Source organism: Lissotriton helveticus, chromosome 11, assembly GCF_964261635.1.
Source record: "Lissotriton helveticus chromosome 11, aLisHel1.1, whole genome shotgun sequence".
Classification (NCBI taxonomy): Eukaryota; Metazoa; Chordata; class Amphibia; order Caudata; family Salamandridae; genus Lissotriton; species Lissotriton helveticus.
The window spans coordinates 123,830,322-123,848,171 of record NC_136072.1 but is presented as its reverse complement, the minus strand read 5'-3'; positions in this window follow the sequence as shown (position 1 = coordinate 123,848,171).

Sequence of the window (17,850 nt, the reverse complement as noted above, 5' to 3'; positions counted from 1 at the left end):
TGTGCATTTACCAATGCTAGTTCTTTTACATTTACCACGGTTTGTTTTGTTACGTTTGACACTTGTCAACACTTGTTCTTTTTGTCCACTTACCTTTGTCAATGTTTGTTCTTTTACATTCTCCAATGCTTGTTCTATTACATTTGTCAATGCTTGCGTCTTTACACTTGCCACTGATTGTTCCTTTACATTTGCCAATGCTTGTTCCTTTTGTTCACTTACATTTACCAGTGCTTGTTCATTTATGTTTGCCAACGTTTGTTCATTTACATTTGCCAAGGCTTGTTCCTTTACACTTGCCAAGGTTGGTTCCTTGTTGTTCACTTGCATTTATCAATGCGTGTCCATCTACACTTGCTTACATTTACCAATGCTTGTTTGTTTACATTTATCAGTGCTTGTTTGTGCTCACCGTTGTTTTTCATTTGTCTCTTGCATTTGCTTAAGCTTGTTCTCTTATTCTTCTTGCATTTGCTTAGGTTTGTCACATCACACTTTTTGTATTGGCCAGTGCTTGGTGGGCTTAGTATTGCCTGACTTCAAAATGGCCGCTCAGCACTTTTAACAGGGGATGGAAGACGACATGCCTGATCCCAAAATGGCCGCCGCAGTGGAAATCTCGTGTCCCACGAGATTTTGGGTTCATTCACTCTTCCAGGTCCACAATTGCTCAACCGGCACTCACCGGCAGCCGGTCTCCACTTCCAGCGGCACCTCCGCACGCTCCCTGGGCACCGGAGCAGGCAGGTAAGATCAGAGTGGGCTCCCGATCTTCGTTTCTTCTGCTGCGTGCTCAGCTGCACGCATCCGGGGTGGGCACCTGATTTCAGCGCTCGACTGCGCTACCCACCCAATCGGTTCCAGCACTCGTCAGCGTTTACTCAGCGGGGCTCCACGCGATCGGCGGATCACGGAGCATCAGTCATATACCGCTGGCCGTTTCACTCTCGGCGGCGGTTTCGCTTTCTTGGGCACTTGAGTTTCAGCGCTCACAGCGCTACCACAATTCTGCTCCACACGGCGGACCAGCCGCGGAGCTGCACGCACTCACCACTAGCCTCTGCAATCTCGGAGGCGGCGTGACTCGCGACACATGTGTCGCGACGACGACTTCTTCCACGTGCTCCACGGGATGTATGACGTTATAACGCATACTTTTACAACGCCTACCTTTACAACGAAATTTTTACAACGCAAAAACTATTACAACGCATACATTTACAACGCAAATTTTTTACAACGCATATACTTTTACAACGCATACCATTACAACGTAAGTATTGGTAAGTATATAATAATTTTTTTTTATTTAATATAAGTAAAATTAATATAATTTAATTTAATTTAATTTCATTTAATTAATTTGTTTAAAAAAATTTTTTTACCCTGTACCCCTGTACCCCAAAAACCCAAAACTGACCCTGAACCCTAAAAATACCCTTTTACCCAAAAACCCAAAACTGACCCTGAACCCTGAAAAATACCCCTTTACCCAAAACCCCAAAACTGACCCTGAACCCTAAAAATACCCCTTTACCCAAAAACCCAAAACTGACCCTGAACCATAAAAATACCCTTTTACCCAAAAACCCAAAACTGACCCTGAACCATAAAAATACCCCTTTACCCAAAAACCCAAAACTGACCCTGAACCCTAAAAATACCCCTTTACCCAAAAACCCAAAACTGACCCTGAACCCTAAAAATACCCCTTTACCCAAAAACCCAAAACTGACCCTGAACCCTAAAAATACCCCTTTACCCAAAAACCAAACATATAACATTTTAAATATAATTATATACTTACCAATACTTACGTTGTAATGGTGTGCGTTGTAAAAGTATCTGCGTTGTAAAAACATGCGTTGTAAATGTATGCGTTGTAATCGTTTTTGCGTTGTAAAAGTTTTGTTGTAATGGTAGTGCGTTGTAAAAGTTGCGTTGTAAACGTTACATACTGCTCCACGGGACGGGGCTACTCATTTCCAGGGGTCCTGGCAGTGGCGGAGCACGCCATCCCACCCTCGTCACCAGCTGTAGCGTCGTGCTACAAATAGGACACTGCACAATATATCTTATTTGACGAGCTCTTTATTATTGTTCTGTCCTGTTCCGCGTCCCTACTCTAACTGCCTCAATACTGTCCCCCTAGCTCCTCCCGTTCCTGTTCCTCTCTCTAGCTCCACCCCAACCACTAGACTGCATCACAATATTACACCTTGATCTCACTACATCTCATTCTTTGTGTTCACTATTTCACTCTCTATTTTCTTGATATCTCTTCTACTCAGTCATGGTACTTTTTTCTCTTGCTTGTTCTTTTACCACAATTGTACTCTTTCCATCCAGCACTTTCTTTCTAATAAGTGTGTCTTTCTGTGCTTCTCACTCTTTTCATAGCCCTATCTTGCTTGGTCTTTTCCTCCCACCTATCCCACACCTTACTTGCTCTATCTCTTATTCTCCAGGAACTCCTCTACCTTTTCTCTGCCCCCTAACTTGTTAAGTTTTCTCCTATTTCTCCCTTTTTGCTTCCTCTTAAGGTACTCCCAAGGTCTGTGGGCTTGCAGGGACAGCACTGCTGCAAGACATGTGGCGGGAACCTGAAGGGGCAGGGACAAGGGCAGCATAAAGCCAGATCCAGCAAGGAAGTGAAACTGTGAAATGGCCCACACACTTGCTCAGGATCCCATCCCATGTGTATCATGTACTGGGGGGCAGGGGATGGGTCAGATGAATGATGACGTCAGGCTCATACAGTGAGGAAGAGGTGAAAATGGCGGTAAACATCACTTACAACGAAACTTTTACAACGCACTACCATTACACACGGTCATTACAACGCAAACAATTACAACGCATTGCGCTGGGGGGCACTCTAGGATAGGGAATAGGTTAATTTACTATCCAATAACCTTCCCTAGTGTCCACTGGGACTGGAGTTGGAATAGTAAATTAAACTATTCACTATCCAACACCCAAAAGCGCTATGCGTTGTAATGGTATGCGATGTAAAAACCGCGTTGTAAAGGCAGGCGTTGTAATAGCCTGCGTTGTAACGTCATACATCCGAAAATGGCGCTTCACAGCTTCTTTTTTTTAAATTGAAAGCTCCTTTGAAACCTGGTGGTTGGGCAAAGGTTTCTTACTTATGGGAGGCGTATCCTGCACTGACTTTAAAATGCGGAATGTTTGGGTGTTTTTAATATTAAATGTTTTGAAAATAAAAAACATATATGTTTTAGCTAAACCAATTCCAATTAAAGATATGTGTGCAGATGGGTTCGGTCAGAGTTTTAAGCCAAAAGAGATGTTGATGTATGTCAAAAGTGTTTTTGTGGCTTCTCGGTACTACATCTCTCACCAGCAAAGCCTCTAAATGTATGCGTGCATTCAAGGGAAGCGCAGCAAGTTAACATACGTTTAAAAATAATTATTCAGAAGAGGTGTTATTTAATTTGGTCTCCTGGATAGTATATGCATGTTTGACTTGTAAATGTACGTGTAAAGTGTACATGTTTGAGGCTTGACCGGCTTTAGTGCTAGTGTCATTCAGTGCGACAATCTTTGTTGGCCCTGCTCTCACATGCATTTCATTGTTTTATAGCACAACTCATACCAGTAGTGCTGGGTGTCAGAGCACTTTGCGTCACACACAATACAGAGCCAATGAATCAGACACATGTAAATCAGTCTATAGGCTCTTCACAGCTGGACTTCATTGCTGCTGGTCCTACTCACTCCCCACCGTTCACCAGCCTCAATCTGCACACATTATTGTGTCCATGGGTGGCCCAAGCCAGCCCCATACACAAATGGGCTGGTCCAACAGGGGACATGTAAGGACGCTGCCAGTCCCACCTAACAGGTGGTGAGATTACATTTCATCTGCTCCTGCTGCAAGCTTTGCGAGAGTGTGCTTATGCCCCACATAGGCCCTGGTGACGCCAGACAATACAGGTCAGCTCACCGCAAAACCTTTTAAAACGTGGACACCACCGTATAAACAAAACAGGCCCCAACTGGGCCTCAGGCACTGGCCATTCGCCTGCTGTCCGAATGCTCAGTGTACCAATCCAACCCTGAGTGTCAGGGACAGCTATTAATGGGGTACTGTTTCTTACCTTCACTCATCACTGTTTATCCGACGTGATGTAGAGCAAAGTGAGAGAAACTACTGCAGGATGACAGGGACGAAAGTGAGGGGCCAGGCAAGGCAGAACAAATAATTTTGCCATGCAGCCAGTGCCATTATTTACTACCACAGGCTGGTGGTTGCTTTCGGATTCCACCTGGGCCCGGGCTTGGCTTGGTGACTGGCCTGGGGCAGTCTGCACAATGCACATGCATTGCACAGCCTCCAAGAGAGAGCACCACCAAGAGATCTTCTGACGACTTGGAAGGAGGAGAGGCTGTGGTGTGTGACAAGGTGATGGAGGGTGTTTGGAGAGCACGGGGCAGGACAAAGCAATACGATTGGTGTGATATTATACAAAGGCTGTCATTGGTAGCACTTTCACGCGCCCCTACAGATTGACGGCCTTGTGAGCAAACTCTCCACTGGGGTGGTCATGTGGTGGGTATTTTTTTTTTTAAGTAACCATTGAGTCCATGTAAGCACTGGCCCAGGGAGGCTGGAAATAAGAGTTAGAAGTGAGTGATGATTATGCTGTTCAAGGGGTCGGAAGCAAGGTGGCAGGGGTCGCAACGGGGGGGGCTAAAGCGTCAAAGTTACGACCCCTGGTGACCCCTAGTTGATGTTCATGTTCTCCATCTCTCTACCTGGGCTATCTCCTGTCTTTTCTATTCCTGATAGTTCTGCCTCTGCACCGTCACTCATCCAGCAATTTCTATCCTCAAACAACCCCCATCCTCAGGTGGACAGCATCCTTGATTATCCGTGCCCTCTTCCTCTGCGGATGGCTCTGCTTTCTCTCCTCCTACTTGGTCCATTCATTTGTGAAGGTGCAATCCTCTATTCTCTACTCCTTTTTCCTCTCATTCCATCAAACCAGTCATCCCTTCAGGGATAGGGAATATCCATTCTTGTGCAGCTCCCCTTACTCTCCTCACACTTATTGCCAACACCCCTTACCCCTATTCACCATATCTGATTTATCTGGGACCATCTCACTCCTTTAGCTTTGTACCATACTCTCGCTTTCCCGTTTTGTTGAAAAATCTAGCTTGTCCCCTGTGCAGCAGGCATCACCCAACAATCCCCGTTGTGTCTCCACCTCATTCCCTCTACCACTTGATACATGATGTCCATCCGAGGCAGCATCTTGGCAGGTCCAGATACACTGCACGGTCCGTCTGGGGTCTCTTCCCATCACCCCCAAATCTTACTGAATTTCTTGGGGCAGCGTCAGGCTTCATAAATGACCCTTTCGGATCTCATACACACTGTAACATTGTAACATCGGAGCTAGTGTTTTCTGCACTCCCCATACTCTAGCAATATCCCTTCTTGCCACCATCAGCTCAATAGCGTACAATATCTTTCTATATGTTTGTGTGATATCGTCTCATCAGATTCCTATTAATTCAAATTTAACTGTCAAGTCAACTGAGGTTGCAATCCCTCCTAACAAGCATACTCTTACCCTCCCCCTAAATATCTTGTACTGGTGGGACTCTCATAGTCCCCGCACGGAGCTGACTCCAGCATAGCATGCAATCTTCTATCACCTGCAACTCTCATAAAAACAGCCAACATGCGGTGTAGTTATTGTAGTCATTGTTGGCCGCAGTTTTATTACTATTATATGCATAATCCTCTCTTCATTTTAATAAATCACCATTGTGAACTGTCATATCTTGTTTGTCATAAATCATAAGCTTTTCTTTTCATAACACATAGCTGGTCGGAATTCATTTGTACATCATAAATTCATAAATCACCCCAACAGTTAATTGGTCCGCTCTTTTGCAGGCTTATCTTATTTCTTGCCACATCAGGGTCATAAAATTGTTCTGTTGGTTTCAATGCTCCTTGCGTGTGGGCTGCTCCCAGGAGTTAGGCCCCAACTCGCTACCATGTTAGTCTCATTTGTGCCCTGCCATCTGGCGGGGTCTGGGCTGCGAGCGCCGTCTCCATTTGCTACCCCCTTTTGTCTCCATTACCAACCACTGTACCCTTACTTATCCGCCACGCCGTCAGGGAGGCTAACGTCTTCCTGCAGCTCCCCCCATGCGTCATCAGGTTTTTTTTATTTTTTACTTGTAGCCTACCAGAACCATTGCGCCCCACAGGTTATCCCAAAACACACGCACCCCTTCCTCCGATAGGTGAACCCTATCTCGCCCATAGAGCTCTGGGCGGCCTGGGTGGATAAGGCCATGCCTGATGCTTTCCAGGCCATTGATTTTGCCGAACTTGTTTACTGCGATGTTCAGTTTCCTCCTCGAGTTTTGAACCACCTTGTGCGACTCGGCCCCTCGCTAAGCCATCCTACTGATCAACTCTGACCATATGATGGACGTATTACCGAAGCACCTCCCGCCTCTGTTAAGTCCTTCTGGATGGCCTGGAGGAGCACCTTCCTCCCCAGCTGGGCCAGGTCGTTCCCCTGAGGTGTATTATCAAGATGTCCGGATGCCACGCCGTGTCAGCCTGTAAATCCCTTAGTGCCTCCAGCAACTGGTTCCATCTCATCCCTGGATGACACAGCCATCAGACGCATGTGTTGACCAGCCTTCCCGTCTGCTTGTGGCCCCCCCCGCTGCCACCAAGACTGCATCCGGGATACAAAAGAGTGCCCCACCACCCTTACCAGTCGGAGTCGCCTACCTGCTGAAGCGATAATCACAAATGTCAGATGGCTTCTCACACTGGAGGCTGTGCCCCCCATCACAGCCCCCTTTTCTTATGCCAAGCGTTTCTACAATAATTAGGGTATACAGTAGGTCCTGTATGCCCTGGACTGCCATCTGCCGATTGCCTTGATCCCTGCCTCGGCCATTCCGTGTTGGGCTGCCGATGTTGCTGTGCCAATCCTAAATGAATGAGAGCCGAATGCTACTGTGGGGGAGCCATGCTCTGGCGAGGGCTTGGTGCATCACTGCTGTGAAATGAAATGTACTTAAGGGGCTCCCTTTCCCATGTTTGAAAAGTGGACCCTCCCCTGCTGATCGCACTGTCATGTAAGTTAGGAGGCAGCAGACTGCGCAGTATCTGTGGTCCTTAATGCACTTCTACCACACCACTGCCCCTTTGCCAGCCTGGTCTGTTGTTGGCCGCCTCAGTAGTAGCTCAACGTCCGCCAAGCCGGGTTTGATGTTGGCTGCTTGCAAGCTGCGTCCTGCTGGGCCAGAGTTCCTGGCGGCCACCAGCTCGCTGAGCAGAAATGCCCCAAAGAACGCGGTCGCGAAGTCAGCCTTGAAACGTTTAGCTCGAATGTGTCCCTTGCTATTAACCCCAGTGTGTCCATGAACCGGCCCAATCTTGTGATGTCTATGGGTCGCCTGTTGTCTGTTTGATCCCCCTCTGACCGCTTCCACCCTTTCAAAGCTGCTTTAATGTAGTGAGAGGCCGTGGGGTCCTGACCAGTGGTTATCTTAGCGAAGTGAGCAATAGCTGACAGATGGGCCTGCGCCAATGATCTCAACCTTTTGCTAGTGAATGCCCACTACATGAACTGCTCGACCGCCCTCCTCATCTTGACCATGTCTGGATTCCTCCTATTTGCATCACTGTCCCAGCGTATTTCTTGTAGCACTTGGCTGGTTCCAGGGTGAGGGCCTGGTACACTAGTACCGTCAAGTCTGTCCTGCCAAGTCCCATAACTGCTCTGGGAAGGGGGTCATAACCTGTTCCTCCCCTGTTGCCAATTCCCTGAATCTGCTCATATGTGCTCGTGAAAGGGTGTCCGCCAACACGTTCTCCTCCCCTGGTACATGACGTGCCTTCAGCTCTATTTTCCCTTCCAACTGCAATTTAACCAATTGGTGCATTAGTCTCAGCGTATCTGGGCACCTGGCTGAGCCTCTGTTGATTGCCTGTACTACCACTTTGCTGTCAGACCAAAGCATCAGCTTCATGTTCCTCAATTTCCGCCTCCAGGCTGTTAGGGCCACTACAATGGGGAAGAGCTCCAGAAATGTGATGTTGTTGGTGATGCCGTGTTTATGCCATCTGTTTGGCCATTGACCCGCACACTACTTGTCGCCCAGGATTGCCCCGAAACCTGTGCTACCCGCTGCATCTGTGAACAGGGCTATCTGCTTGGCTGTCACCAGCCCTCTCTCCATGTCAGGACACCATTAAATTCTGCTAGGAATGTGTCCCACATGAATAGGTCCTGTTTGACCCCTGCCCCCAGCCTGACGTGGTGTTGCTTGTGAGTGAGGCGCCTGGCAAAGACCTTGCCAGCGGGAATGACCCTGGGTGCAAAATTGAGCTTGACAAACATGAAAAGTGGGTACTTCTGGACAGAAATTCAGCTTTTTATGAAATTGGATGTAGTTCATAAAGTAAAAGTCAGTATTTGATATTGAGTTATGTCTATTTTTTTAAAGTGGCAGGCTGATGTTTGAGGACAAATAGTTATGCTTCCAATGTATATGTGAAACTGATATTTTACTGGTAATCCATGTTGAATTTTAGAGTATTACTGTGGGGTTTAGTTCCTTTGTATCACAGTGCATTTACTACTATGGTTGCCATTTCTATTTCTTGCTTCAGACAGTTTAGCTGTCTGACAGGTCTCATGGCATCAAACATAAAACAAGAGTACATCATATAGAGGGGGTGCTTGGTCAGCCCACTTCAGCTGTTGACTTGTTCGGGCAAACTATCTTAGGCATTGGCATGTTTGGGTCTCCTTCATGTTTTGGAACATTTCACAGCATTTTATGGATGTCTGGATTTTTCCCATACAGCTTTCACAATGGCGAATAGGTTAAAAGTAGTCCATCTGAAGCATGAATCTGAGAGCTGGACTGACTTTCGCATGAGTCTCTCCTGCCCCACTGTATCCCATTTCCACAGGATCATTGATCCTGCAGGGATATCTTGTAGAGGGCAGCTACAATCATGTGTGACAGGCTATCACCACCACCTCTACCCTTGTGATTGGTTTTAAGCTTGGATGGCAGTTATCTTGGAATGGGATTTTCCTTTGATGGTAAAAAAACACAACATTCCAAGATGGCTACCAATTTTCATATACCTTAAGATTTTAAACATCTTGTATGTTTATTCCCCTTTGCGAAATAATTTCCTGTGGAAGGGAGCATACAAAACATGAGCTTTCTTTTGTTTCTTGATTCAGGAATTTCATCAAAAAATACTACAAAGGATAATTGACAGAGATTGAGGAAATGATTCTGGGTGAGCGGATATTGTACAGAGAATTATGGACTTGCAGTTGTTCTACCAAAATCTTACATGCACTCTCTCCAAGGCAGAAGAACTAGGATCTACCTCCTTCTTTCCTTATCTTCACTAGGCCTGGGTATGAAATTCTGCTCCTCTCGAGGAGTTTTTCCCACTATGCGTTGCGTGCAGAGCAGAGTTTTTTCCTCGCTCGTCAACGTTAAGTTGACGAACACGAGGGAGGACAATCTTACTCCAGACCACCTCCCCGCAAGATTTCTCAACATGGGCAGTCGCGGATGGCCACTAATGCTTGCATTGAGAAATTTTCCGTTCACGTTGAGGAAGCTGCCACTTGAGAACATCTATTCGAGCGGCAGAAAGAATCAGTGCCCTCTTGCGCAGTGCATGATGCCATTTGTGCTGATTTCCAGTGCGGGACAAACACCCACTGCTAAAAATCAGCGTGAACAGCCCAACATAATGCACTCTACCGCTTGCGGAACTCTGTGTAGCACAGCTGAGTTTTTCGGTCACTTTGCAGATTTCTGCATAAAGGAACTCCGCAATCTCCACCCAGGCCTAATCTTCACAAACAGCTACTCCTGTGAACATTACCACGCTACACAGATATTCATTGTGCCCTGTTCAGAAATTAACTTTTTAAAATATGAGCATTGTTTTGATCTATAAATTATATGGATGGGATACTTGCATGGAAAATTAAGACTCCTTCAGTAATAGGAGAAACATTATGCACCATGCTCTTTCAAAGACAATAAAACACCAAAACCTAAAAACATTTCCTAGTACTTATTGCTATTAAAAAGTGTATTTTTTCATGTGAGAATGAAAAAGAAGTGTCTGGAAAAGTATAATGGATTCTGAGCATGCAGATGTGGTTCAGAGGTGTGTGGGTTTGCAGATATTCTGATAAGGCCTTGTCCTCCGAGTTTCCCTTGTAGAAGAACCTGGTTCACCAACTTTCTGTAATTATCTTCTCAAGCTTCTGTGAAGGGTGCTTACTGGAAATTACTGGAGAACTGAGATCAGGTGAGCAGCTATTTCATCATCTCTTTAGCTACAAAAAAGAAAACATGTAGCAAAATGCTTTTTGCTGATGCTCCACAGCATCAGGAAAAAAGATGCAATGACGCGACCGCTAATGGCAATCCCACTCTGTCGGTGCATGGATGTGCCACCAAGCATGTGCGATCATACAGAATGATGATGGCACAGTGTTCTTTTTTTCAACTGACTGATCCAAGATGGTGGCCATTACTTAGATTGATACATTTTAAACAAGTGCCCAAAAGCATCTAGCAACATAGGAGTGGGTGGGGGAAGCAAGTGGTGCATAAAATAAACATTAAAGCCAGTGGGGGGAGATGCAAAGCAGTTCACGCAGGAGAGAGAACACACAGCACAAGGGAGAAGAAGACGTGAAAGATGGCAGCACACAAGCTTTAGAGCAACAGAGTGCACAACAACTGTGGGAGAGCCATAGGAGAGGAAGAAAAACACTAGAGAGAGAGCAACATGGAGCATAGCAGAAGAGGGTGTTTGGGGAAAGAACCAGGGAGAGAGCTACAAGATGCAGGCACGGGAAACATCCTTTACAACGCAACTTTTACCACGCAATACTTTTACATCGCAACTTTTACAACACAAACCATTACAACGCATTGCGCTGGGGGGCGCTCTAGGATAGGGAATAGATTTAATGTACTATCTAACACCTTCCCTACTATCCACGGGGACTGGAGTTGGAATAGTAAATTAAACTATTCACTATCCAGCACCCCAAAGCGCTATGCGTTGTAAAGGCATGCGTTGTAAAACTTGCGATGTAAAAGCATGCGTGGTAAAAGCATGCGTTGTAATGTCATACATCCTGCAGGCACTCTCACGGATTGCTGAAAAAACAGTAGTTATCTAAATGCGAACAGTGGAAATGTATAAGCAACCAAATCAAAAAGATGGTAAAGAGGCAGTGCTCCAGGAGGGGGACAAACAGGTGAAGGCGAGGGCGGGCTATCCAATCAGAAGCAAGTACATGAGAGAGACAATAAAGCCAACCAGTGGTAAGCATTGGGCAGGCTCTAAGCCCACTGTACTATATTTACCTAAAAGAGAACAGTTTTTTTTAAATTCGTATTAATATATTGTTTATTCTTGGCATAAGAAAACATTGATCAATGCAAATGAAAAAATACAGTATATATCAAATACACAGTAGTTAGCTCTGGGAAAAGATTTTGCAGATGCTGATGATAATCAATATGGAAGGTTTTGCACAGACATTGTTGTTTATACAATTCTGTACAACTGCAATACAATACTTCTTTATTTGCATGTCCTAGTATTGCCTAATATTAACTGCTTAAAAATAAGTTTCTTTTTGTTTATTAAGAGTTTCATAAACCGTGATTACAATATATAATAATAAAAAACATTCTATTTCCCCTTTTGCGCTGCTAAAGAATGGAGGTTCATAGTCAACAGAAAGCTTGTTCTACCCTGGGTACTGCACCCCAGTGCTGCTAGCTCAGCAGGGACATCCAGTTAGGGTCTTAAGGATTGCACCCATATGCTGCTGCCTCCACTGGGACTTCTAGTAGCAACCGGTGACTGTGCACTCTTGTTCTACTGACTTAGGGCTCTCCAAAGTCCATCCCGTAGAGCCAGATCCATGCCAGATTTTTTGCATATCCACATTTAAATAAATGTAGTTACTTAAAAATCTGGCATGGATCCGGCCCTCCAGGAGAACCCTGACTGATTTAACAGTGACATCTAGCAATAACCAGTAGTGGTACTATTTGTGATGACACTTATGTAATAGCCGCTTGTGCTATTACACTAATCTTCTAACTGCTCATGGGGACCTAGTAAGGGCGAGCAAAATATTTTGCTGGAATGGGTTGATTGAGCTCTTTTGTAGCGGCTTTGTACCCAACCACTCTCCCAAAAGAACAAAGAGAAAGAAATACATGTTTCCTTCAAAGGTTCAAGCACAAGTTCTCACCTCCATTAGCTCAGAAGACCAAGGCGTCTCATCATCTGTCGTGGGTCCTGCAGAGGGGCACATCAGAGCTATGGCATTGTCATTAGACATAGCCACCACTCTATGCTTGGCAAACCTGGACTCCTTTCTTGTGCAATAAAACGTTACCAAAACCCTGAAACTGACAGGAGAGACTAATGTCAACAAAGTAGTGTGCCAGAGTAAGAGCATTCACATTCCCACCTTCATCAATAGTGTCTTAACTTGAATACTTGAAGCAGTTTTTCTTTTTTATCTTTTAACAAGTACATATTTCTTTTCTTTTTAACTAATATAGCATGCAACATTGTAATGGTTTTTATTAACTATACAATAAAGAATTTCATTCATTCATTTCATTCCCACCTTGCAATACACCACAAATTTGCAAGGTTGATGAACATACATATTGAAACTGTGTGAATGTAAATTCAACATTACTGAGGTGTGTGGAAGAGTCAGTGATCTTCAGAATGTCTCGATCACTTCTGTTATGTTCACTCTATGTTAGACATGTAGCGCCCTTATCACGTCACATCTTATCCATCTACATATCTTACACTGCATCTCTTTCCTCTTCAGCACTCTCTTTTCAGTCTCTTCTGAGTCCATTTCCTCTCATCTCCTTCACTTCAGTGCCCAAATCATACAACACACCCAATCACCTGTACAAGTACTGCACTTTCTTTAAATTTTTTCTTTGTCAATAATCTGACAACCTTCTACTTCCTTCCCACACATTTACATAGAATCACAACTACAATTGGAATATGCGACAATTGCTTTGTGAGCTCTGCATAGAGTCAAGGATTACTGGGAATTATATTCTGAATACCTTTTTGACGCACTGAGAGGCGTTGTCAGAAACTTGCACTGCCTGCAGCATTAACTCCTGAGCTCTCAATCGTGGCCCGTTATAAACACCTGGAGGTGACTCAGTTCAAAGTATGCACTATACAAAAGTAAAATGTGGTTCGAAAAAACCCAGAAACACAACATTCTGGAAATTGCTAGCACTCTTGGGGAAAGCAATAATAAGTCATTCATTTAAACATGTGAAACATGAACAGGAACTAAATCGCTGACATAGATCACCATAACGTTCTCTACATATTTGTTCAGAAATCAACCAGTGTTTTTGCCATTAAATTTAAGGACATCAATATTGGGACCGATAGGGACCTGTTTCAATGCCTATTTTTATTTACCACCTTTTTTTCAACCAGGAAGAACCTGGCTCACTTAAAGCCCTGGATTCGTCTCTAGATCCTTTTTTTCTTCACTTGTAGCGCGCGCGGATACTCATGAGTTACCCGGCGCGAAGCCTGAGAGGTTGTACAAGAGGAGATTAGCAAACAAAAAGGTAAGTCTTAAGTTTCTTTTTGAATGTGGCAGGATCCTGAATGGACCACAGGGAGAGGGGGAGGGCATTCCAGGCTGCACTGGCCTTCACAGTGAGGGAGCTCCCACCCATCCTCTGAAGCCTACAGCGAGGCACCCGGGCAAGGCATTGGGTCGCAGGTCGAAGAGCACGAGCCGGGAAGTAAAAGGAAAACCGCTTCTGGAGATAGAGGGGACCAAAGCCATGGAGGGCACGGTGGGCCAACAGTAGAGATTTGAACCTGATCCTATCGGCGACAGGAAGCCAATGAATAGAGCGTAATTGAAGGGTCACGCTATTCCTTACAGAGATACCCAATAGCAATCTAGCGGCCATGTTCTGGACTACCTGAAGTTTTTTAAGCAGATATCCAGGGGACCCAACAAAGAGAGCGCTGGCGTAGTCCAGGCGGGAGAGGATCAGAGCGCAGGTGACGGTTTCTCTAGCCGCTTGAGGAAGAAGCGGGAAAAAGGTCCGCAGAGACTTAATGAGACCGAAGCAGCAGCCAGCCAATTTCTTAATATGAGCGGACAAGGAGAGGCTCTCATCAAACCAGACTCCCAGGTTTTTTGTCGGCTGTCCCGATACCAAGGGGAGCTGGGAGTCAAGGGGCCACAACTGCTCATGGAAGGCAGCAGGAAATCTGCCAAACAGTAGAATTTCAGATTTGTGTTCATTACACTTCAGCTGCAATTCAGCCAGCCATTTAAAGATGGAGATTAGGCACTGTTGAGCTACTGAGGCGGAGCTGGAGGTCTTATCCCAGGTGAACAGCAACTGCGTATCGTCGGCATAGGCCATCACCTTAGCCCCAAGCTCCTCTGCCAGGTGTAAAAGAGGCGTAGCAAAAATGTTAAAGAGGAGGGGGCTGAGGGAAGATCCCTGAGGGACTCCAGTGGTGACCAGCTGGGGGGAAGAGGAAAAACGGGGGAGCCAAATCTGTTCCACCCGCTCTTCCAAAAAGGACCTAAGCCAACTCCAGGCCGCTCCCGATACCCCAACCTCAGCCAGTCGGGCCAGAAGGAGAGCATGAGGGACCGTGTCGAACGCGGCAGAGAGGTCAAGTAATATCAATGCAGCCCTCCCGCCCGCGTCCAGACACTCCCGAATAGCCTCCACCACCTCCACTAAGACAGTCTCAGTGCTGTGGGAGGCACGAAACCCTAATTGTGCTGGGTGCAGGAGTCCCTATGTCTCCATATACTCTGTGAGTTGGTTGTTAACAGCCTTCTTACAGACCTTAGCAATGGCCAGGAGAAGGGTGATGGGACGATAGTTCCCAGGAGTAAGGGGATCCAAAGAGGCTTTCTTAAGAAGAGGCAGTATCTTCGCCTGCTTCCACCTTGAAGGGACTGCTGCAGTTTGGAGGGACAGGTTGACAATACAATTCACCTCAACATTCACGCTCTCTGCCACCGCAGCCAGGAGCCTGGCCGGGTAAGAGTCGGAAGGAGAGCCAGACTTAAGCCCCCTGAGGATTTTAAGAGATTCCAGGGGGGCAACTGCTCTAAAAGCTGAAAAAGAGCGGGCAGGGGCGGCAGGTTGAACAGCCAAAGGACCCATGCGGCAGCCATTGCCCGAGGGAAAGGAAGCCTGAATGGCCTGAATTTTCTCTCTAAAGCGACGGGAAAGTGTGTCACACCAGGCGAGGGAAGAAGGAATAACACTCGCCTGCGCCCGGGGTGAAGTAAAATTCTGCACTATAGAGAAAATTTCTTTGGCATTGTTCCTAGCTGAGTCAATGCGGGCAGCAAAGAATTGACCTTTGGCCGCGGCGATGACCTCATTGTAAGTTTTTTGCGTAGCTCTCAATTTCCTCTTAGCCATAGGACAATATCCACTCTGAAGCCAGGCACGCTCCAGGACCTTGCAATCATGCTTAGCACCCTTGAGAGTCGCATTAATCCAGGCTTTGGACGGGGAGTCTCTGGCCGATCTAAAAGACCAGGGAGAGGCTGCAGAAGCCGCCGCCTTGGCCACCCAAGTGGTGAACCCTGACAGACACTCCTCCAGTTCTCCAGGCAGAATAGGTCTTGAGAGGTCGAGAGCCAGTTTAAAATCCAAAGGATCGATCCTACCAAAAGCAGGTTTTTGGCAGGGTTGGACCCGTGAGCTACACTAGATAGTACCCAGGAAAAATGGGACAAAAAATGATCTGACCAGGACACAGGGCAGGGGTCTCCTGTGAAAAGGGGGAAGCTAAAGCAGATAGGTTCTAAAAGGTGGCCCGCCTGATGAGTCGGAAGGTGGACGTGCTGGACAAGTTGAGCCAGATGGAAAATATCCAGCAGGTCAGCCGCTTCCCTAGTGTCAAGACAGTCCAAATGAATATTGACTGCAGATACCATGTTACACCATTCGGAATTTAGATTTATCTCCTTCCAGATCTCCTGACTAACTGCAAGGATTTCGACTGGGAGTTGTGGGTATGTTTTGTTCAATTAAGCTTATTCCCCTCAGTTGTTCTCTGACATAGTGATATTAATCTGGATGCCATGCGTTGATTAGTGGGTGTCCGGGTTTCATCTGACACAATATATATGTATATTTGTTTAAGTTATCCTGGTCTTTCTTTTCTGCTGGAGAAGGAATTCCACTCTCTGGACAGCCGAAAGCTGCTAACACTTCCTCACATTCTTATGGTACAGCATTCTATACAAAGAGTTCAAGGTGAGGCCAAATTTTCAGCCACACCACTGCATTAATCTGAGACCTCAAATGGTGTGCTATTACATGGATATATGGACCAGCTAGGATTTAAGCTTTTTCTAGGGACGAAGAGGCTACGTGTGTGGAATGTGAGGTCTCCCTATAACCTTTTGTAAGAAGGCTACTTTATGTAAACCATTCTTTTCCACTGCACTCTAGTTTATATTGCTGCCAAACTAAAACAAGATTCTTTTGGCCTGAGATTTTACCAAAAGAGGCCTATGAGTGCGGTGTTGCAAGTTGTGGGATTGGTACACAACACTGGTACTACAGTGTGTTTCCTGCTGATATGTTGTGGTTGGAGCATCTCGCCAGTAGACCAGCTCGGTGGGTATGAACAGATATATCCTCAAATAAGCAACGAGTGAATCAATAATGAAGAAGAGAAACGAGGATCTGATGATTAGATTATTACTGGTTAATGTAGGGGGACTCGTCGAATGTGGAAGGAACTATTAATTAAAAGAGGAGTCGTGGAACGGGTGGAAGATCTTGACATGTTGGGTTTCTTATTAAGGCTGTATTGTCCATTTGAAAGTTCAAGTTTGCCTAAACTCTCAATGGAAATGTATTAACAACTAAAGATTTGGGGTTCTTGCCAGTTGTTTCTATTACTTTAAATACCCTATTCCTCATTACACTCACCCCGATGTGGCGTAACTCAGCGAGCCGACTTGGATAGCTTCATGACAATGCAAGCTGTCTTCTGGGGTGGTCTTTCTCGGGCATGACTGGTCAAGGAGAGGCAAACCTCTCTGAGCTGAGTTCTCTGAGCAAAAAAGGTAAAGGTGGCAACGCAGGGTCTGCCCATGAAAGTGGAAAGTGACTGAACTGCAGAACCCCCCACACTTAGCGCCTTGAGACACTCACAGGTGGGTAGTCGCACTTTATAAGATTACTGATTGATCGATTAATACACCCACAAGCAATGACCGTTACTCTGTTGAGAGAACCTGTGAGGAGTTTGGCGGGAGCAGGGACACGCGACACAGGTCATCTTTGCAGATAGAGTTGGGAGTGACATGTTCCAGCCACTGCTGACTTTTTCTTCATGTTGCAGTATGTCACAGCTGTCAAATCCCCCACATATGGCGCGTCACCCGCTTTTTACTTCTAAAATAGAATTTAATGGAGTCACCCGCTTTTCAGACCTATATCACTCTCCAAAGAAGTGTTGATTCCCCACTAATAGATCAAAGTCAAAGTCAAAATTTCCTTTTATTTGATTCATTAAAAATCATAAAAGGATAGACAACCATCATAAAACGCAATGCTTTAAAGTATACATTTTAAAAACATAAAAGGACTTAAGGTCAATATCACGAGAGAGGGACACTTATTATTTTAAAATAATGACGAATATGACAATACATTTGGGAAATATGTGCTAATTAT